Raw genomic sequence first — 24,000 nt, 5'->3', positions numbered from 1 at the left:
GGGTTGAGTATGGTTGATTATGGTCAACCAAGGTTAACTATAGTTGAATATAGTTTACTAAACTTGACTAAGGAAGACTAAGATTGACCATGGTTGGCTATATAAATGTTTACTATAAAGGTTGACTATGTCATCATGTTGTGACATTGTTATTTTTTCGTCACGGTGTGAGATCATTATTTTTGTTCATCACATTGTGATGTTGATTTTGGTTCATTGTATTGAAATGTTGATTTTTTGTTTGTCATAATGTGACATTGACTCATTGCTTGTCACATTGCAACATTGGTTTTTTATTTGTTGTATAGAAACCCATTTTTTCCATCACAATGTGATGAGAATAATTTCCATTTTCGATTAGTTTAACTCTGTCTTCATGTTGTGACATTATTGTTTGTGTGTCGCCGTCTGATATCATTAGTTTTATTCATTGCATTGCTATGTTGCTTTTCGTTCATTATATTGAAATGTTGATTTTTTGTTTGTCAAAATGGGACATTGATTTTTTGTTTGTCAAATTGCAACATTAATTTTCTGTTTTTCGTATTGTAACGCTTATATTTTTCATCACGATGCACAAAATTTATATTGCCATGTTCAATATGCTTTCACTATTGAAAAATGTTATAAAATTTATATTAAAATTAAATATATAAAAGCTTAAATATTAATTAAACCTTAAACCTTATCTAATACAAACCCTTAAACTTATCAAATATAAAGTTTATTAAATATAAACTTTAATATTAATATTATTAATAAACATTATTATTACACTTTACTACTACATAGTAGTGTTAAACCTTTTTAAACTTACATATTAAATAAATCTTAAATTTGGTAAAATATAAATCCTAAACCTTATTAAGAGAATTAATAATAATATTAATAATATACTTTATCATATTCATATTATTAGACATTTTAAATCCTTAATTAAGGTTGACTAAAGTTGACTAATCATTGTTGATTAAGACTAACTATAGCTAATTATGCTCAACCAAGTCTAATTATAGTGGAATATGATTTACAAATATTGACTAAGGATGACCAAGCCTTATTATGGTTAACCATGGTCAACATATAGTTAGCTCTGACTAACTAAGGTTAAATAAGGTAGATTATAGTTAACTATGGTCAATTGTAGTTCATTATGGGTGAACCTAGATCAAATTAGTAAGCCTAACTCAAAGGTTGGCTAAGAATACCTATGATTGACTATCATTTTGGATACCATAGGATATATTTAGTATGCATGAACATTGCTAATCATGGTTATCAATATTTAATATTAAACATAATAATCCTACACCAACCTAGTAAATCTAAGTTAACTTACTAAATCTAGATCAAAGGTCGACTAAGGATACCTTCTTAATTTTGTATGCCTTAAAGGTTGAGATTTTGAAGGTCAAAATTGTTAATTTAAATCATTCAAAATTAAAAAAAAAAATTAATTAATAATAACAATAAGATATATATTGCCAAATTTTTTCCCATGATTTTTTTTGGGTATCAAATCTAATTCAATTAATTTTATAACAAAATTGGAAATGTTCTTACACATAAAAATGATAAATAAAAATGAATTTGTTATGAGTTATCAAGGCTACATCTAGATGAATTTGTGATCAACGAAAATATTACAAAAGCTAAGCAAATCTCATAGTTATTGCAGAATTTTCAATATTTTGAAAATTTGAGAGTCAAAGCTAATCAGAGAAATTAACTATTTGACTTCACTCTCTCAAATGTCCTAATTATTTATAAACTTGCAATTGAATTACTCAAAATTAAATTACCGTTTCCAAAATATTTTGCAGTTTTCGAAATTGACCAGACAAAAATCCGAAGGACTTGGTTAACAGAAAAAATACCATGAAAATATCATTGAATGGGTTTTATAAAAGAAATATTCCACCTGGAATGCATTGGCAACATGCAATGATATCCCCAAAAGAAGCCCAGCTATATCATTTTCCTAAATGAATCCTCCCACATCCGCTATTTTATATTAATGTTTACATCAGTTTGCATTGGAGTTTAAGGTGATGCTGACAGAAATCAACTACATCACTGCTTATATCAACTCCAGTATCTTTTCCGACTCCATATTTGGTACCATGGAATACTTGTTTCCCAAAATAGAAGTTACATATTCAAAAGCAACTCTCTCACAGGGAATGGTAAGTCCCATCAGGTGATGGAATCCATACTGATGCAGGAGCATCCAGCTCCGAGGAGACTAATGACTATTGACGACTCACGGGAGAACAGAAACAAGTCAGAGGCTACAGGATTGGGTGGACAGACCACCGAGTTGGTTATTGTTTTTTTAACTATTGTTTTATTTCCTTTTATCTCATAGCATTTTAGATTACAAAGTTGTTTAGGCCCAGGAAGGGAAAACTGTTTAGTTAAGTTTTTGTTAAAGAATAACTAAAATGACAGTTAGAATTCAGGTAGAGCAGTTTATCAATTAGTTATGTATCCATGTAGATTAAAAAGGAAAATAAACATTTGTACAGGGACTTCTTCCCTTCATGAAAAGCAAAAGAAATAGAAACGAGAACAAGAAACCCTCTGTACAGAACTACTGTTATTTTATCTGAGATAATCTATTGCTAACGACTCTTTTCATTATTATGCACATAACTGTTACTGTGTATTACTGTATCTAAAAGCAAATTAAAATAGGAGAAATTGTTGAAATGCAAGAGCGTTACAGACTTTGAATCAAGACCATAATATTACCAGAACCAGCATACAAAACGAGACAGAGTAAGGCGGTCACAGCACAGCGTATGAGCAAGGTGGATTTATTAACAGCGTAAAGTTGCAGAAGAAATACAAGAACGAGAGCATTACAGGCATTCAAGGAAAGTCAGAATGCAACTGTAATAACCAGAACCCGTATGCCAAGCACGAGGAGAATGAGGTCTCACAAAGTCCATATACAAGATTACAAAAAAGGTACCAAACCAACCATACTGTGTCCATTTAACTTAAATTAAATATTTCATAGTCATTGTGTACAGTAAGGACGAAAGCCTTACAACTTCATGTAACAAACCTCGGCATCGCTGTAAAGAAACACAAGTTCGAAACCCTTGCTATATGACAACCATCGACTGACACAAAAGAGCAGAGTACAGAGATTGCAAACGCCGGCAGAAGGCACGGCCAAACCCTAACAACCCAAACAAACTAAGATCTACAGCCACGGTCATAGTAAACACACTACAGGCAACTGTAACAGGAATAGACCCTACCCGTTTGCAAAGGGTACGAGGCCTGGAAAGATGTGAAGACTGCACAGCTCGGAACCCTCGTGAGCCAGCCCTCGGTTCAAACCTGTACACAGAAGCAACGAGAGGTTAGAACCACCAACAGCATACAGAAAACGAAGGAACAGACAAATGCAAGCGTGAAGGAACTCACCCACAGGTCGACGGAGAGCTGTCGAGGCAGAAACCCATTCCATAAACTGTAAACGGCACAGAACCTGTAAGTGTCGATAAAAGACAACCAAACCGGGTGAATCATAGCACGAAAGTTTACCTTCAAGGGCGGGAAGAGATTGGAAGAGCGGCAGCTTCAAGGACGTAGCTACCTGTACAAAGAATATAGCTCAGTGACAGAGAATGCAAACACTTATACAGTGAACCCACAAGACATAAAGCAGCTTACCATAACTTCAGAACAGAAACCCTGAGCTATACAGGCCCACACAAATCAACAGACAGCATCGAAGATAGAGGAATAGCTCCTCAACAGAAACTGCAACCAGTGTAGCCATTGACTGAATGTAGAGTTCATCTGCTGGATGTCACAGTGACCAGGGTTCGAAACCGGAAGCATCGCCACAGGATTACAGAAAGAGCAGCGGCCGAGTGATAGGCGGAAATGAGCCAAAGGCAAGACCTGAGGGTTTAACAAAGGCGGGAGTTGACGGAACCAGCCGGTAACTAAACCCTTAAACCGGCAGAGGTGTGAATTAATGAGCCTTGGGTTGAGGGCCGGGTAAACCGCGGGAGTTTTGTCCGCACATAAAGTGACCACCGGGCCTGAGGTGAGACCACGTGGTCTCACGTGACTGTGTGTCCACGTCACCAAGGGCTGGGCCATCAAAAGTGGTATCAGAGCAGGTTTTGAGTAAAGGAAAATGGAGGTTGGCAGAAGAGGAAGAGGAAGAGGAAGAGTCCGGAGGGTAGCAGAAGAGGGACTCCGTGAGGAGGTCCGTGTCTTGCGAGAACGTTTAGAAGCAATAGAAGCTGGGGGAAGAAGAAACCCGGCAGATAACAGTGATGAAGATGAGGCAGAACCAGAGGAAGAATTAGAGGGGGTGACACCAGAATTCAGACTGTTGAAGTCGGTTTTGCTGTCAAGTCATAAGCCAAAACATGAGCTGTCAACTTATGACGGAAGTCTGTCCGCAGACGTGTTGTTGGATTGGCTGAGTGAAGTCAATAAATATTTTGAATTTGAGGAAACCAGCGAGGATAAGCAGGTGAAGTTCGCTGCCACCAAACTAAAGGGACATGCATCCTTGTGGTGGGACAGCATTCAGGCGGAACGGAGGAGGCTCAATAAACAGCCTATAAAGAAATGGTCTAGGATGGAGGCCAAGCTGAAAGAGAAATTTTTACTGAAAGATTATCAGATTATGTTGTACAGGCAGGTACAGAATCTAAAACAGAGGGGAATGACCGTTAAAGAATTTACAGAGGAATTTTATAAGTTGAATTTACGAGCAGGATATGTGGAAGACACCCCGGAGAAAACAGCTAGATTTGTGAATGGCTTAAGGGGGGAAATCTTGGATGAAATTGGTATCCTTTCACCCCGGACATTGGATGAAGCTTATCAGTTTGCGCTGAAGGCAGAAGAAAAAATTAACTAGAAGCAAAATACCAGAAGAGGAGGTGGAACTGGCAGGGGGAAAGGTAAGATGTTTGGAAGAGGCCGAGGTGCAGGTTCAGGTGAAGAAAGCAGCAGCTCTAAATCTGCTGGAGCAGCAGAAAAAGACAATAGCACTAGAGGAGGACGACCACCTCAGCGGGGGCGAGGATATGGTCGGGGCAGGGGAGCTGTCCAGTGCTATCGCTGTCACAAATGGGGACACAAGTCGTATGAATGTCCTGAAGGTGAACCAGCAGGTGGAAGAGGAGCTTATGTTGCTCAGCCAGAGGATGCTGAGGCAACACCTCAAGAAGCGGAAAATGCACCTGAGACAGGTGAAGCCTTGGTGTTGAATAAAGTGCTGTTGAAACCAGCAAAGGAGGTTGCAGAACCAGATCAACGGAAAGCGTTGTTTCGCACTGTCTGCAAGTCGCGAGGCAAATGTTGTAAACTGATCATAGATAGTGGGAGTACTGACAATTTAGTAGCTGTGGAGATGGTAGAAAAACTGGGATTAAAGAAGTTAAAACATCCCACTCCCTACAAAGTATCATGGCTGCAAAAAGGGCATCAACTGTTAGTTGACGAACAGTGTGAGGTGGAGTTTCAGATTGGTAAGTACAAGGACAAAATCCTTTGTGATGTCATGCCAATGGATGTCTGTCACCTACTGTTGGGGCGACCTTGGCAGTTTGATAGAAGTGCAGTTCATGATGGGAAAAGCAACTGCTATAAGTTTGTGAAAGATGGGATCAAGCATACGCTTGTACCCATCAAGGAGGAAAATACAGCAGAAGCTAGTGGAGTGAAAGCACTGCTGTTAGGCGGAAAAGAGTTTATAAGACAGATTGAGGACAGCGAGATAAATTTTGCTGTCATAAGGAGACCAAAGACAGTGGTACTTCATACACAGGTTTCGGATTTACCTGAAGAAGTACAGAAGCTACTGCAGGATTTTGGGGATATTGTGGTAGATGATCTTCCAGATGAATTACCACCAAGGAGAGGTATTAGTCACTGTATCGACTTTATACCAGGAGCAAGCCTACCGAATAAGGCAGCTTACCGCATGAGTCCCAAGGACCATGAAGAAATCAGGAAACAGGTCCAGGAGTTGTTGGACAAAGGTTTGATTCGGGAGAGCATGAGCCCATGTGCAGTACCAACTGTTTTGGCTCCAAAGAAAGGAGGAGAGTGGAGAATGTGTACAGATTCCAGGGCTATTAACAAAATTACTGTTAGGTACAGGTTTCCCTTACCTAGGATGGACGATATGATGGACTGCTTGAGTGGGGCAGCTTATTTTTCGAAGATTGATTTGAAAAGTGGATATCACCAGATCCGGATTCGGGAAGGAGATGAATGGAAGACCGCTTTCAAGACAAACGAAGGGTTATATGAGTGGCTGGTGATGCCATTTGGATTGAGCAACGCTCCCAGCACATTCATGCGATTGATGAATGAGGTACTGAAGGAGTTTAACGGTAAGTTTGTAATAGTTTACCTGGATGATATTCTGATTTTTAGCAAGACTAAGGAGGAACATTTCAGGCATTTACAGAGTGTGTTGAGGAAGTTACAGCAGAACAAGCTGCTGATTAACCTGAAAAAGTGTACCTTTTTCCAGCGAGAGTTAGTATATCTGGGATTTGTTATTGCAGAAAATGAATTGAAGATGGATCCAGAAAAGGTGGCAGCTATAGTTAGCTGGCCTTCTCCAAAAAGCTTGTTTGAAGTCCGCAGTTTCCATGGACTAGCCAGCTTTTACAGAAAATTTATCAGGAATTTCAGCGAGATTTGCGCACCTATGCTGGACACAATTAAGAAGGTAAATCAGCCTTTTCACTGGACTGAAGCAGCAGAAAGTAGTTTTCAAACTCTGAAAAAGAAGATTACAGAGAGACCGATATTGAGGCTACCTGATTTCAACAAACTTTTTCAAGTTCGTTGTGATGCCAGTGGGACAGCCATTGGGGCAGTCCTTAGCCAGGAGGACAGACCGGTCGCCTATTTCAGTGAAAAGCTAAATGAAAGCAGGCAAAAATACTCAACCTACGACAAGGAGTTTTACGCCGTTGTGCAGGCTTTGAAACATTGGAGACATTACCTGTTAGGTAACGAGTTTGTCTTATACTCTGACAATTCTGCGTTACAGTACATTATGCAGCAGCACAAATTGAATCATAAACATGCAGCTTGGGTTGAGTATTTGCAAAGTTTCACGTTTGTACTGAAACACATTAGCGGACAATCAAATAAAGTAGCAGATGCACTCAGTAGGAGGACGTTGCTTCTCCAGGAAAGCACGATGCATATTTTGGGATTTGAACACCTAAAAGAGCTGTATCCGACCGACACTGAGTTTATGGAAGCCTATGAGGCTTGCCAAAACCCGCTGTTACGAAATGACAGCAAGTGGCTAGACTATAATCTACAGGAAGGATTGCTGTTCAAAGGAGGGCAGTTATGCATACCCAACTGTTCTATGCGGGAAAATATTGTACAGGAAAAGCACAGTGGAGGACTGGCTGGACACTTTGGTATAGACAAAACGATTGCTCAGGTACGACATTTCTATTTCTGGCCGAAATTGCAGCGGGATGTGCAGAGGTACGTGAGCAGATGTAAAGTGTGTCAACTAGCAAAGGGTCACAGTCAAAATACTGGTCTTTATTCGCCATTGCCGATTCCAAGCCGACCATGGGATTCAGTGAGCATGGACTTCGTTCTGGGTTTGCCGAAGACACAACGAGGTTTCGATTCAGTAATGGTTGTAGTTGACCGATTTTCAAAAATGGCACATTTTGTACCGTGTAAGAAAACCAGCGATGCTACTTATATAGCGCATCTTTTCTTTAATGAAATCGTTCGGTTGCATGGACTCCCGAAATCCATTGTCTCTGACAGGGATGTCAAATTTACTGGTCACTTTTGGAGAACTCTGTGGAAAAAGTTAGATACTCAATTGCAGTTCAGCTCCGCTTACCACCCGCAGACTGATGGTCAGACGGAGGTAGTGAACAGAAGCCTAGGAAACTTACTTCGAAGTTTAACAGGGGAAAATTCCCGGACGTGGGACCGTGTACTTGCTCAAGCAGAGTTCGCGTACAACGATTCACCGAACCGCAGCACCGGGTACAGTCCGTTCCAGATTTTGTACGGCATGCATCCGCGAGGAGTGCATGAATTGCGAGATTTGGGGAAACTTGAGAAACGGAGCGCTGATGGGGAAGAATTCGCTCAAGCTATGAGCAACTTGCACGAACAAGTCAAGCTGAAATTGCAGGACAGCAGCCAAAAATATAAACAACGAGCTGACACAAAGCGTCGGGAAGTACAATTTAATGTTGGGGATGAAGTACTTGCATACTTACGTAAGGAGAGGTTTCCAAAACGGGAGTACAATAAATTGAAATTCAAGAAGATCGGTCCCTGCAAAATTGTCCGAAAGTTTTCTGCGAACGCTTACGAGATACAGTTGCCACCTGGAATTGGGATTTCTCCCATTTTTAACGTGGCAGATCTGTTTCCCTATGTCGCTGGTTCGGAGAATGATGCAGCAGCAACAATGCCACAGAACACCAACCATGGAGAAGACACTTGGATGAGACAGTTGCCAACAGCACCACCCCTTGAGGTCGAAAGAATTCTGGATACGCAGGTAGCTAGACGCACACGCAGGAAAGAGTATCTGCGATATTTAGTCAAGTGGAAGAACCGTCCAATAGAGGACAGTTCGTGGCTCAACTCAACGCAGATACAAAAGGCGGGCTATTCTATTGACGACCTCATGGAACGGAGCCATGACTTTTTGCCACCCCGGGAGCCTGATGCAGGAGCATCCAGCTCCGAGGAGACTAATGACTATTGACGACTCACGGGAGAACAGAAACAAGTCAGAGGCTACAGGATTGGGTGGACAGACCACCGAGTTGGTTATTGTTTTTTTAACTATTGTTTTATTTCCTTTTATCTCATAGCATTTTAGATTACAAAGTTGTTTAGGCCCAGGAAGGGAAAACTGTTTAGTTATGTTTTTGTTAAAGAATAACTAAAATGACAGTTAGACTTCAGGTAGAGCAGTTTATTAATTAGTTATGTATCCATGTAGATTAAAAAGGAAAATAAACATTTGTACAGGGACTTCTTCCCTTCATGAAAAGCAAAAGAAATAGAAACGAGAACAAGAAACCCTCTGTACAGAACTACTGTTATTTTATTTGAGATAATCTATTGCTAACGACTCTTTTCATTATTATGCACATAACTGTTACTGTGTATTACTGTATCTAAAAGAAAATTAAAATAGGAGAAATTGTTGAAATGCAAGAGCGTTACAGACTTTGAATCAAGACCATAATATTACCAGAACCAGCATACAAAACGAGACAGAGTAAGGCGGTCACAGCACAGCGTATGAGCAAGGTGGATTTATTAACAGCATAAAGTTGCAGAACAAATACAAGAACGAGAGCGTTACAGGCATTCAAGGAAAGTCAGAATGCAACTGTAATAACCAGAACCCGTATGCCAAGCACGAGGAGAACGAGGTCTCGCAAAGTCCATATACAAGATTACAAAAAAGGTACCAAACCAACCATACTGTGTCCATTTAACTTAAATTAAATATTTCATAGTCATTGTGTACAGTAAGGACGAAAGCCTTACAACTTCATGTAACAAACCCCGGCATCGCCGTAAAGAAACACAAGTTCCAAACCCTTGCTATATGACAACCATCGACTGACACAAAAGAGCAGAGTACAGAGATTGCAAACGCCGGCAGAAGGCACGGCCAAACCCTAACAACCCAAACAAACTAAGATCTACAGCCACGGTCATAGTAAACACACTACAGGCAACTGTAACAGGAATAGACCCTACCCGTTTGCAAAGGGTACGAGGCCTGGAAAGATGTGAAGACTGCACAGCTCGGAACCCTCGTGAGCCAGCCCTCGGTTCAAACCTGTACACAGAAGCAACGAGAGGTTAGAACCACCAACAGCATACAGAAAACGAAGGAACAGACAAATGCAAGTGTGAAGGAACTCACCCACAGGTCGACGGAGAGCTGTCGAGGCAGAAACCCATTCCATAAACTGTAAACGGCACAGAACCTGTAAGTGTCGATAAAAGACAACCAAACCGGGTGAATCATAGCACGAAAGTTTACCTTCAAGGGCGGGAAGAGATTGGAAGAGCGGCAGCTTCAAGGACGCAGCTACCTATACAAAGAATATAGCTCAGTGACAGAGAATGCAAACACTTATACAGTGAACCCACAAGACATAAAGCAGCTTACCATAACTTCAGAACAGAAACCCTGAGCTATACGGGCCCACACAAATCGACAGACAGCATCAAAGACAGAGGAATAGCTCCTCAACAGAAACTGCAACCAGTGTAGCCATTGACCGAATGTAGAGTTCATCTGCTGGATGTCACAGTGACCAGGGTTCGAAACCGGAAGCATCGCCACAGGATTACAGAAAGAGCAGCGGCCGAGTGATAGGCGGAAATGAGCCAAAGGCAAGACCTGAGGGTTTAACAAAGGCGGGAGTTGACGAAACCAGCCGGTAACTAAACCCTTAAACCGGCAGAGGTGTGAATTAATGAGCCTTGGGTTGAGGGCCGGGTAAACCGCGGGAGTTTTGTCCACACATAAAGTGACCACCGGGCCTGAGGTGAGACCACGTGGTCTCACGTGACTGTGTGTCCACGTCACCAAGGGCTGGGCCATCACATACTCTTCCTCGGCCTTCTTGAGCAGCGCTTGAAAGAGAGGATGACAAATAAGTTGTAGGAACTATAAACCGAGCGCGCTCGCTCCCAACGTACACTGCAAAATATCCCTTGGGAACATCTATCGAATTGCTGCCATTGATATGCTCAAATTCATTACAGTCTCCTGTGAAATAACTCAGTCTCTTTTCTCTTGGACAGCAGCTGCATCCCAGTGCCTTACTGGCAATGGCAAACCTATATAATTTTGTTGTTATTTTCTTGGGAAACACTACATGAGCTATTGTGTTTCCCATGGAAACAATTCTCAGTAGAGCAGACGATTCATACATGGGCATGGAAATGGGTTTTTATTATCTAAGACCATGGGAAAGTGGGAGAGCACATGAGTTCGTTGAATTCAAGCATGGAATCGTAGAGGCAGAGCGTAGTGCGTGTGCTGACGCGAACGCTGGTCCCTCGCGTGTGCTGATCCCTCGCATCTTATTAGGTAGGATAAGATGCGAGGGATCATTGTTTTGCTTTCACGAATGCACTCCCCTTTTTAATTTGGAAGACGGTGGAGCCTCATTGAATGGTCGCAACAGGGCGAAAGAAAAACGTCACGCTTTCGTTTGAATTTAGAGGTTCAATGTGTGAACGATACTTATCAAGTTCAAATTCGAATTTAGTTGCACTCTCTTAAAATCACGCAAAAAAATTATTGGAATACATACCTTAAAATTGAAATGAAAAAGAAAAATTATGAATTCTCTGACATTTACTTCTATGTTCAAGATGTTATAGACATTTTCTGTGTACAATAACTTATATCAAATTTACTAGTATTTTGAAATGCTAAAAGTATGGACATAAGATTTTATAATATTAATAATAAAATTTTAAAATTAGACTATAATGTAAAGAATGAATGAAATCATAAGGGTCTAAAGTATGTTTTAATACTGCTTCTGCTTGGCCAAGAGTTTGTTTTTCTAGGATGTAAGTTTCTAGGATATAAGGAAATGGGTTAACAGCTCAAGAGTCAGAGAGTGAAAGCCTGCCCAGTTATGGACCACCAACAAGTTATTCCAAGTGACGTGGTTTTCTTTGAATAACAGTGATGAGTCAATCTGCATTCACATTCACAGATAACAATTAGATATAGCTATCATCACTGATAGTTTGACAACTAAATTATAATAAATTTTCCCACATAAAAAAAATTAAAATCATAAATATAAAAAATAAAATAATTTTGGTATACTATTTTATTTTTTTATTTTTATTACCATAAAACAAATCCAAATCCAAACTGAATAATATTAAGTCCATCTCCCTTTACGTACATAACAATCTAGTTATCAAATTCAAATCTAATCAGTAATAACAATATTGGGATCGACTAACCAACCATTCTTGTTATTATCCAACTAGATTGGAATCAATAACTAATAGTTGTTATTATGATTCATTGAAAATGGAACGTACTAATTAAATCCCACACCGTACTCAGACAGGCACATGGTAATTGCCATTTTCCAAAAACCTGTTTAGTTGCTAAACAGGTAGAGGAGTTTTACAGTTGTATTTTTTTTCAAGACAAATTACCTCTTTTACAATTTGTTAAAGCCAAAATATTAATCAATTCAATATTCATACTGAACTGAAACTAGCATATTTATAATTGAAAATTCTTATTTTTAGGCCAATTTGGTCAAATTCGATGCAAATTCCTCCCTTTTATATTTTTTTAGACACAAAATATTAATCAATTCAATATTCATACTGAAGTGAAACTAGCATATTAATCTGTGAATATAATGGAATCATTGAAAATTCTTATTTTTTTAGAGCCAATTGGGTAGAATTGATAACTATGGTGTGAATAAATTTTATATTATTATTTTTAATTAATTTTTAATATATAAATGGATTCTTAAGTTAAACACATTAGATAACATTAGCAACGCGAACAAATCAAATTAAACTTATAATTCCAACAAAAATTCAACTAAATTTAAATAAAAAAAGGAAAAACAAAATTTTATATTATTATTTTAATTAGTTTTTAATATATAAAAAACAAAATTTTATATTATTATTTTAATTAGTTTTTAATATATAAATAGATTCCTAACTTGAAAACATTAGATAACACTAACAACACTTAAATTATGTGAACAAATCAAATTAAATTTATAATTCTAAAAAAAATTCAACTAAATATAAATAAAAATGAAAGAAAACGAAATTTTTATATTATTATTTTAAACTGTTTTTAATATATAAATGGATTCTTAACTTGAAAACATTAGATAACACTAGCAACGCTTAAATTATGTGAACCAATCAAATTAAACTTATAATTCCGAAAATTTTCCAACTAAGTTTAGATAAATGTGGAGGAAAAATAAGCCAAGAAAAACCTCCAAACAGTTTAAGCGAAGAAAAACCTCCAAACATTTAACTATGGTCAAACGATATAGTATCCTGCATTGATTTTTAGATACCTATTATAAAGTGGCATTCACTTTAATGTTTATCTGGAAATATGTGACGTAAATGTCGTCGCACTTTTGAGTTGATTCGATGATTCTCCTTTTATCTTCTTTCCGCTTAGAAAATTTCACGCGATAAGTGCATTTTATCATTATTAGAACATTATTGTGTCTCGAGGTCCTCCTTTCCACATTGTAAGTGGAAGTAGGTAGAGGTGTCACATTCATGACGCATCAAAGTTTCACAAAGCCATATGACACTATTTGTGGTTAATTTTAGAATTAAAAAAATAACGAATGGAATTAAATTTTATAAATCACATTTATAAGGATTATAGGTTTAAGATTTTCACACTATGCATGATATAGATTATTAATTATTTTTACTATGCATGATATAGATTATTAATTATTTTTATTATTGTAATGCATTCATATTGAGATGAGAATGATATGATTTAATTTTACTGTGTCAAATTATGGTATTCCCTTTTATTAATGGGTGGATTATATGGAAAAATGACATAATGTATATTAATATGCTTATATGTTTAATTACATGGTGTGTAATTAATGTAATATTTAAAATAAAATAAACTGATACGATATTACCTAATAATTTAAATTACGCTTTTTAATATTAAAAGATGGTATAATGTAAGAAGTATATAATAGTAATTATTGAGTAGAGAGGTATATTTTTGAATTGAGAGGTTTATTCTACACTCTAGTATGATGTGTTATTAAATTATGTTTCTGAATATTAAAAGACTATAATGTAAAAAGTATATAATAATAATTATTCAGTGGAGAGGTATATTTTTAAGTTGAAAGGTTCATTCTACAACCTAGTATGATGTGTAACCTTGTCTATCTGTCATCAAAATTGAATGTCCATCTAAACAAAAAAATTAAAAAATATAAAAATAAAAATAAATAAATAACTATACAAAACATTTAAATAATGTAGGTTCATAAAAAAAATTGCACGTGAAAGAAATTAGATCCCTCTCGGCTCATGTTAGATCGGTATATGAGGGAGATGTGTAAGTTTGTCCATCCATTTGTGGAGTAGACATGTGCCACTTTAAAATAAAAATAAAATATGCTCTAAATAGAAAAAGAAGGTTGGCTATAATAAAAAAAATATGAATATGTTGTAAAGTAATTAGAAGTAAAAAAATGTGTGAGTAAGATGTTTAAACCTTATACTTTTCAAAAATATTTCAACAAGAGATTTAAATAAACTATTTGAAGATCTATGTTAACTAATCTATGTCGATGTCAACTTCATATAAATTTGTATATAGACAAAAAATATATATATATATATCATAATATTGTATATAAAAAATATTCAATATGGGTCATCAATAAAATATTTTAATATAAATTAATATTGACATATACTTAAAAATATATTAATAATAAAAAAATCATTTTAATTTGGGTTGATAAAATGTCTCTATGTATATATCATGTAAAATATTTTAATGGAAATTATACATACATATATATAACAACGTATATATCATGAAAAAAAACTATGATTAAAATGTTTATTTGATCTTATATATTATATATAACATTTAAAAATACAATTTAAAAAATGAAAAATTATCTATTGCATCTTGTACCTTAAAGAAATTTACAAATGAAAAAATTTAATCTCTTTCGCCTTATGGTAAATTCATAATTGAAATGAATCTATATTAATAATAATATAAAATATAAGTTATGGATTTAATGTTTCTATTATTAATTATTAATAAATAAGTAATAATATAAGTAATAATTTAAAATTATGAGGAAATTTAGAAAAATTGATAAAATAAATAAGTTAAAAGAAATAACGATACAATACGTATCTACATATTTATGAGTATTATATGAGGTCAGTATGAAAAAATTACGTGATGAATATAATTATGCACATATTTAAATAAAAAAATATATTTCCCAATTATCTTAGGGCTATTAAAAAAACACATTTAAAAGAAGAATATAATGTATTTTGACGTATCTGGACTTACATGATAATAATATTATATAGTTTTTTTCCACTGGAAAAATCGTAATTTTTCATTATAATTGAAAAATTACATGTTGTAGATGCCTTTCAGCATATGCTGTAAACAGATTTCAAAAATGGTGCTCAAAAAAGATGCATTGATCCTTCATTGCCATGCAAGGTGTACGGATTTCAAGAAATAAACATGTAAAGCTAAAATATTAATGTATAGGTGGGGAAAAGTCAGACTGTTTGCCCTTTCTTCTTCTCGACTTTTCTCCAACCCCCTTATGACTTTGTTGGAGTTATAAGTGATGATGCTGATTCAGCCACAGGTTGTGGATTGTCTTTATCAGAATCTGATGTGTCTGATATGTGTTGACGTTTATTTCTGCCCATATCCATAGTATCTGATATCCTTGCCAGTGCTGTGTCTATATTTTCCTGTGGATTTGTGTCTTCTGCTGCTAGTTCTTTGTTCATCTAATTGGTCTGATAGGGGTTTGTAAATTCCATCTCTTCTTCCTCCTCGTCATCTGAGGGAGGTGGAGGAAATTGCCACCCCTTTACTCTTTTTTTCGTTTTCTACTTTGTGCGATTGTCTTTTTTGATTGCTGGACACGTGCTTTGTAAGTGTCCCGTTTGCCAGTGGGTTCAGCATCTGAATGCAGTATTTTCATAATCTAGAACCTGTGTCCAGCTCCTCGTTCTATGCTTTAGTTGAATCTGGTCTGACAAGCCTTTATTGAGGTCTACTTCCACACAAATTCGTGCAAAAGTAAAAATTATTTCCTCCACCTGCTGGGTGTCCATTTTGATGTAGCGCCCAATAATATTTCCAATTCCAGCTAATACTTGGTGATTCCAGAGATGTATTGGGAGATTGTGTAGCCGCACCCAAATTGGCATCTTGGAGATGACCATTGTGTTTGCATCAAAATCGGGAAACCATGGTGTGATGAAGAGTCCAGTGGATCCCCAAAACCAAGGTCCTTCCTGTATCACTATGTCCCTGTCTATTGTTGATGAAAATTTCACTATGAAAAAACCCTTGGAACAGAGATGTATTTCGCATTGCGTGGTCCAGTTTGTGAAGATCCAATGAAATAGATCAACCGGTTTGGGCCAAAAGCAGTTAAATCTACATATTATTGCTTGTCTTTCATATATAGTGCAGTGCTCATCTATTTCTGGTGTATTTATGTTGTATTTTGGGGTATGATTCAGTCGTTGCACAATGTATGGCCTAACATCCATACCTAATTGTTTCGATGCTGCTCCTTCTGTGCTTTTCCCTTGTAGAATGTTTTTGAAGGAAATGTTGCCTGGTTTTTTCCCTATTGAACGAGTATCACTTCCTTCAGCCTTGTAAGGATTTCTGTTATTGTCGGTAGCACCCCCTCTTATCCTCTGATTGAGGATGACTGTTGACAAGGGTGCAATTTTATATTCCCAAAGGTATTTTGTGTCTTGTAGCACTTTGCCCCCATGTATTAGATTTTGTGATCTGATGGGGTATCCCAGTTGTTGCATTATAATTTTCTGCATTTGCTTAACAAAATCTGTCTCTTTTACCCAAATTAGTTTTGATTTTCCTTCCATGGTTTTTACAAATAATATTATATAGTTATAATAACAGTAAATATAATATTGACATAATGTGGATTTACATGATAAGGATAATGTAGGAGTACATTTTGGACTCACATGAAAACTTCTATTCACATGAAAATGATATAATATAAATATATTAATTTAAAAGAACATATATGGCTAATGAAAAATGCTCTTCATCTTTATTCATTTATATTTTAAACTTTCTTTATTGAAGATAAGTTTTCAATATAAAAGTATTGAAGCTTCCATTCATGAGACACTTGGAGGAACATGTGGTTTTTGTTGGAGCCTCACCTTGTTACAATGTGTAGTCAACTATGAAAAGCAAATTAACAATGAGGGATTTGGTGAGGAAATGGAATCAAATAATCACTCACTATACATATGAAATTGATTATGTCTATTTGCTTAGTTTAGATCCACATTTTGTAGATACTTTTGGGAAATGTAGTTTGATATATTAAGGGTTTGTTCACCTAGACAAATCCATATATAGATAATTTCCTAGAATTTTCCCCTTTTAGGCCATTGCATAACACTAGTTGGTATAGTCACTGAATTGTTATATGGAATTATGGTGTGAAAGGTTGATCACACTAATAGATTGATTAGAGCATAGAAAATACAATTGATTACTAAATAGTTGGTACTATTACTAATTAATGTAGCAGTGGATTGGTTGTGTGGATTCTAGATTAAATATTGACTAACTTGAATTTAACTTCACATAATAAACCAATGGTGAAGGTTAGATTAATTGGAAGATCTAATGAACTCATTTGACATATCTCCTCTTCTGGATCCTCCTCTCCCAATTTGGGCTTCATCTTTCTCATGGTAGATCAAGTGGAGATGGAGAAAAAATGGTGGTGGAAGGTCGTATGGAAAGTGAAATTCCTCCAAAAATTGAAATTATTCATGTGGTGTCTCATGATGATGAAGTTTCCTACCATGGAAGTTCTCCAAAAAATATTCATGTATGGGATTAGTTTGTGCTTATTATGCCAAAACTACGGGGAAAGTGTTGCTAATTTATTTATTTCTTTTCCTTTCTATTGATAGGTATAAAAGGTTTGTAGCCATTATTTATGCCACTATATTCCATGGGAAGGGGAGGATATGGAGGCTATTTGGAATTCTTGGTTTGACAACCCCAATTTTTGATCATTCAAATCTCTTCCCCTCATTGTTTTTTGGGGGGTTTGGTTGGCAAGGAACATGATGGTCTTTCAGGACACAATTTCGGTTTCTAAGCATATTTGTATTGAGGGTTTGACCATCTTGTTATCCCTATAGTGATTACTAATGGATGTAATACTACTTCTAAGTTGTGGTCTTTCTTTGATGTTGCTTAAATCAACAATGTTTATCTCTATGGAGGAGTATTCATCTTGTCCCTATCTCTGAATCACAACTTCTATCTCAAGATGGGGTTGGGTCCCAACACAAATAATCAAGCAGAGCTCTCAGCCTACAAAAAATTTCTCTTGTTTTATGATGATCCAGGTGGATATTGGTGGCCATCCTCCTATTCCTCTTGTGTCCTCACCATTGTTTCTTTTAGTTTCCTTAATTATAGCAAAATTTACTATTTTTGGCATTTTGAGGCCCTAAACGATGTTTTTTTCGAAAACAGGCAAACCCATAGCCTGTGGTAGGGATTTGTAGTTGAAAATATTATTCCTCGGATATATATTTCTAACAATGTATTGTACACGTCAAAAGAAGATTGTATGCCAAAGTTACGACCCTAGGAAGTTGATGTACCAACTTACCCCAACGAGGCTTGTTATTCAGAAATGTCCTCTTGGCTCTGAAAGAGAAATTCCTATGGTAACCTTTTCAAACCAATCTAATAGATTGAATGCTAGCCCCTTCAATCTAGAGAGGGATCTCTCTGACAACCTAATTACTAATCTTAGCAATTTTCTCTGGCTTTAAACAATGGCTAGATCATTAGTAGGTTTGTGCTAACATAGGGTTTGGTTGGGATGAATCAATTAATCTATGGGGAAATAGGGTATACAAATTAGTTTTTAAGTTCAATTACCAAGATCTTGATTGTATGAATCAAGATGGCCAGAGGCAGGGTAGATGGAAAATTATAGACATATCGAACATCATTTGAATGGTAGTACAAGGATATAAAAAAACATTATAATAGGGCATGAAACATGAATCCTACAAGCTTTAGAAGAGGGTGCAGATGTTTAGACCATATGAACGAGAGCATTAACTAATGAATTATGTCACCTAATTTTATTTAAACAGTAGAAGATAAAACATAAATTGACATCACTCAGAAAGGAAATTGTCATTGAAGAAAACAGACTGAATACACCACCATAAGAATCTTTATATCATTGATCATAATATTCTAGTCATCTTGGCACTTGAAAAAGACAAGTAATTTTACAAACACGTAGAAAAGAGACCTTTTTTGTTTCAGAGCTCAACCTTTTTTCCTTCTTTTTGATACCTTATATAGGAAAATTACATAAAGTTTTCAGTATCTGCCAATTCTAGAATTTTAATTGTTAAATATTATAAAACCTCATAATATAATTTACAAAATGTAATATATCCTACTATTCTAGTTATTATAGCTATTCAAGTCTTATCTTGACATCTAAACCAAAACAAAATATCTATGCAAATTTTTGTGAGACCTCTATTGATTGTTTGGAACAAATTGACGAGTCACATGATAGACTTCAAGATCTTGAACTATTTACTGCTTTGTAGGGTCATTCACCTTTTAGGCAATGTGTAGATCCTTCTTGTAGCTATCCACGAGATACATTGAACCTGTAAAAAAATTCCTCAAGTTATGCAATTGAATTTTCACTTATCTCCCTTGTCCTAAGGAATTTCCTTTTCATTGAATTTGTGACCAAAACCATAATTTGTGAGTATTCAACCAACAAAAGCTTGTATAATATCATCGTTAGGCCTTAAAGTATGATGACTAGACTATCAAAAATCTTCAGCAAAGTTTTATGAGATATATTAGTCAAAATTAGGGTTTTTTACAACAAATCCCATTTCCCGTGTTCTGGGCTCAAGGAATTGCTTCAAAAATAAAATTTTGTTATTCCTCCATGGCATCAGTAGCTTGAGAAACCATGCTCAACTTGTCTTGGTTTTTTCTTGATTTGGTAATCCTTTTACCTCTTTGTTGACTGTATTTGCTGACTCTTAGGCTTTCATGTTCCTTTGATTTTGTAGATTCTATTTTCCTCTTTTTTGTGGTTCTCTTCTTACCTTTGGAAGATTATGTATATTCCTCTTCATCAATGATTATTGGCTCTTTTATTTTATGGTTAAATTGTGCTTTAAATCCTAGTCTCAAATTATTGGTATCTCTGGTGTGAGGCTTTCTCAAGTAATTAACCCTAGACTCTGTTTCTCGGCTTCTATCCTCTGCCCCCATTTTTTGCTGATTTCCCCTTTCATTTTTTGCTCCTATATGCCCTGACTCTTACTCCTTTTTCACTTTTTTTTTGTTCTTCTTTTGTTTTTCTCTCATAGACCCTAGCTTATTCTTTAATCGTATGATTTTCTGTGTTTTCTTGTACAAGGATCTAATCACTAGGATCCCCTACCTGTATTTCTAGAGCTAGGATTTCAACACTAGTTATAGCCCTAACTTTTCCTTGTCTTTTAGGTGAAGGATTCACCAAATTTCTCCTTCTCAACTGGTCTATTTTCTTATTCAATTATTGTATGTACAATATCTTGATTAATCCATGATGGGATATATCATGAGGTAATAACTCTACTATGGCTTTAACCTTGTTAGATTCGGTCTTGTCAGTCCTCCATCCGAGATCAAAACTCTTTTTGCATTTCATTTTTAGGTGTCTCGCTCCATTCACTCAGCTGCATTCTGCTAGGGGCATGCCATAAATCAGATGGAAGGGTCTTGCCAGTCATTAACCCTCATGCTTTGTACCTGCTGGCTCAGCTTTGTTCATCAAAGTTCATTAAATGACAGTCAATATTTGGTATTTTAATGGGCAAAAAATCATATTAGTCATAGGTCTAGGCTTTCATAAGTTGTGTTTTCCGAGTACCCAAACATGCCAACAGGCCAGAGGGAGGTTCAACAAGTTTCATCTCTAGATTTTCATCATCCATGATGCTCAAGGGTGATTCCTCTTCAAAACTCTGTTTTGAAGAGGAAATCGTCAAATTAATGTTTATGATAAATATGTAAAGTTCTCCAACATGAAGCACTTGAAAAGCTGGTTTTGGTCATCCTTTGCCAAATGCCATGACAACTGCTCCTGCAAAAAATGGCCAAAAAATCTCATCATTTTAGTCAAAAATCCAAAAAGAGAAGGTGAAATACGGAATTGTATTAAGTTGTGGAAAAAGTGCCAAAATGAAACATTGCAAAGTGGTTTTTGACGAAACAAAAATCAAACCCATGACTCCATGCCTTTATATAGATTTTCTCATACGAATCGAAGTCATTTTACATGCCAAGGTCGGAGAGAAATCAGTTCAAACGAGTTTGGTGAGCCAACACGAGTTTTGGGTGAGTTTGAAGGTGTCTTGACAGGCACGACGCACAGGCGGAGTGGTGCAGCGCACTGAGGGAGCGCGGCGCACTGGGCGCGACCACACAGTGTTAAATAACACAGGCGTGGCACACTCAAATAGCAGAACGCACTAGGTATGTTGTGCGGCACATACACATAAAAGCCCGATTTTTCTCAGAATTGCAACAAATTGCCTTTTAATCCCTTGAATTTGCCAGGTGGGGTCGATCTCTCAGTGTTTCATCCATTTTTGTGTTAGTATGATGATGGTTTATAGCTGCTTATGTTTGCAACAAAAACTCTTAAACCCTACCACTTAAAGTCATCGAAACAATTGCTGTTAGGGTTGCAAATTCATTGTGTTTGTGCCAAGGTTCCTCCTCCATTTCATTTTTCCCTTCTTTCCATCATTCCCTTCTTCCCTATTCCATTTTTCCCATTTTTCCATATCCTAAAATGTTACTAAACTCCTATTCCCTATCCCCTCTGCTCATTTGTCAAATGTAAAACCCCAAACCCTACGCTATATAAAATTTCCTAAACCCCCGTACATGTCCCTAAATAAAACTCCTCCTCATAGTCCCTAATCCCTTCATATTATTACCCTTCCTAATAGTCCCTTGTTGCATTTTTCCCCTTGGTGGCAGATTTCAACACATCACAAAAGCAGTCCAAACACAGTTTTATCACTAGCATCTTTTTCTCTAAGGCGGTGGAAAAACAGCAGTCATGGCATCTGAGAATGCATCGGACTATGGAATGGAAACCCAAAGCGAATCATCCTCAGAAGAACAGGCTCCCTGGAGGCCTCACAAAAGTGGCAGACATGTTAGAGAAGAACCAACCACCCTTACAGAATTGCAGGCCTGCCCTCTTGCTATGTCGTGTTTCCAGCGTCAGTCATGCTTTGAGTTTTGTGAAAAGGTGGCTAGTGTTAAATTTAATCATGAGCTGGCTCGTCTATTCGTGCTGCACTTACATGGAGATCAAGCTACTTTAGCTGGTGTCACCTTCACACTTACACCAGAATCTGTCTCATTAGCAACCGACATACCGAAAATTGGGGAACTATGGAACAAGAAGCAGAAGATTGATCGGCATCATTATGAGCCATATATTAAAACCACTTTCTTGAGGCAGCTCAAAAGAGTCTTTCCATTTCGATATCTGAAAGATGAATATGCTCCACTAATGAGATTGATTATGAAATATTTCAGCTGTGAGGGACGATTCTCTCGTCTTTATGCTTATCACATTAGGTTGCTCATGCATTTCACCAGGGTACAGATGATGAACATTCTGTATTTCACTTGCTGGAACATAGAGAGGATGACCAGCTTTATACAGCATAAAACCCCTCAGCAGCAACTTAACAGTGTTTATCATTTTGCTCTGATTAAGATTTTGGTGGTTCATCAGCTTGGATTACAGGGCATCACTTGGGAGGATTTCATCTCTCGTGACTTCTTCAGAGTGTCGCAGGGATTATCAGAGGTTAAGCGTGAGATAGGGGGACCTTCTCGTTAGTATGAATTCCATGAGACTGCTAGTGTGCCGGTATTCATCACATATCAGAGGGGTGCTAGACATTTGTTTGCAGTAGTAAAGCGAGTGTTATCTCCACCCGTGGTGGAAGGGGCCTCACTTCCGAAATCAGCACTACAGGTACATGACAGAGGTAAGGAGCCAATGTAAGATGAGGAGCCATCAGGTGAACAAGAGACCGACTTCGTTCTCCTTCATGATGATGATACAGATATGGATCCGCAAAGTGTACAGCTTAAAGAGACCATGCAGGAGCAGCAATCAGAGATCCAAGCCTTATCCATTGACTTGGAGAGAGCCAAATGGAATATGACATACCTGGAGCAGAGAAACAAACAACTTGAGGATCGGCAAGCTGAGATAGAGTTGCAAATGATCAAGGAAAACTAGCAACACATCATCGCAGAACAAGGTAGACCTATGGAGCAAAGAGATGAGGACCGGGAGTATGTTTTAGAGAAATTGAACATCCACCTGGAGCAGTTGTTGGAGAAGGCTAATAGGGAAAAATCAATGTTGAGGTGCATGACTCACCATTACATTGCCCGAAACATGAGCTCCAAAGCGAGAATCAGGAGCGTAAAGGCAAAATTAAGGAAGGTGACAAAACACAAAAGAGGCAAAAAGAGAAATATCAGCTCCGAATCTTAACCGGGGATTCTTTGGTCCAGCATGACATGTGATAGAGAAGGTACAGCCCAAATTTCAAGAAATTTGGAGCACATTTTGGCATTTTGAAATTTTGTGCACAATAAACAGGTTTTTTCTCCATGTGCGCCGCGCCACCTAGCGCGCGCTTTTTCTAGGGAGCTCTAAATGACTAAAAGTTTATATTTTTGGATTTTCCATGGAAAATTACAACTGCTGGTGCATGGCCAAGAGGTTTGGGCAAGTTTTGAGTCCTCACGAGGTCAAAAACACTCAAAAAATGACCTCTCTACCCCTATTTTGACACACAGGAAGCAGTCTTGGGAGATTGCATTTTTGGAGGGGTAAATTGCTTCCAAATCCAAAATTTCACTTGGGTTGGAAGTTAGACAGGCAGGGCTTTCCAACAAGCACACTTGGGCTCAATTTGGAATTCAGGAAGTGCCTCAAAACCACCTCCAAAGTGGCATGACGCATACATCTTTTGGCGAGGCGCACAGAGACCCAA

The 24,000-nt window shown here is 37.0% G+C and overlaps 1 long non-coding RNA gene and 1 pseudogene across 1 annotated transcript; both read right to left on the bottom strand.

Annotated features, from left to right (window-relative positions):
* Positions 1-2,080: 2,080 nt before the first annotated feature.
* LOC149212852 (auxin-induced protein 10A5 pseudogene) lies at positions 2,081-10,982 on the bottom strand (annotated as a pseudogene).
* On the bottom strand, positions 9,489-10,205 carry LOC149212853 (uncharacterized). Its single transcript, XR_016250276.1, has 2 exons — positions 9,956-10,205; positions 9,489-9,868 (listed from the first exon to the last, which is right to left on the bottom strand). It is a non-coding gene; the product is annotated as an uncharacterized LOC149212853 (long non-coding RNA).
* Positions 10,983-24,000: the final 13,018 nt, after the last annotated feature.

This window comes from Pinus tabuliformis, chromosome 1_1 (genome assembly GCF_031772625.1).
Source record: "Pinus tabuliformis cultivar Carrire ecotype Pingquan chromosome 1_1, CPIR1, whole genome shotgun sequence".
Classification (NCBI taxonomy): domain Eukaryota; kingdom Viridiplantae; phylum Streptophyta; class Pinopsida; order Pinales; family Pinaceae; genus Pinus; species Pinus tabuliformis.
This window is presented reverse-complemented; position numbering and strand designations above follow the sequence as displayed.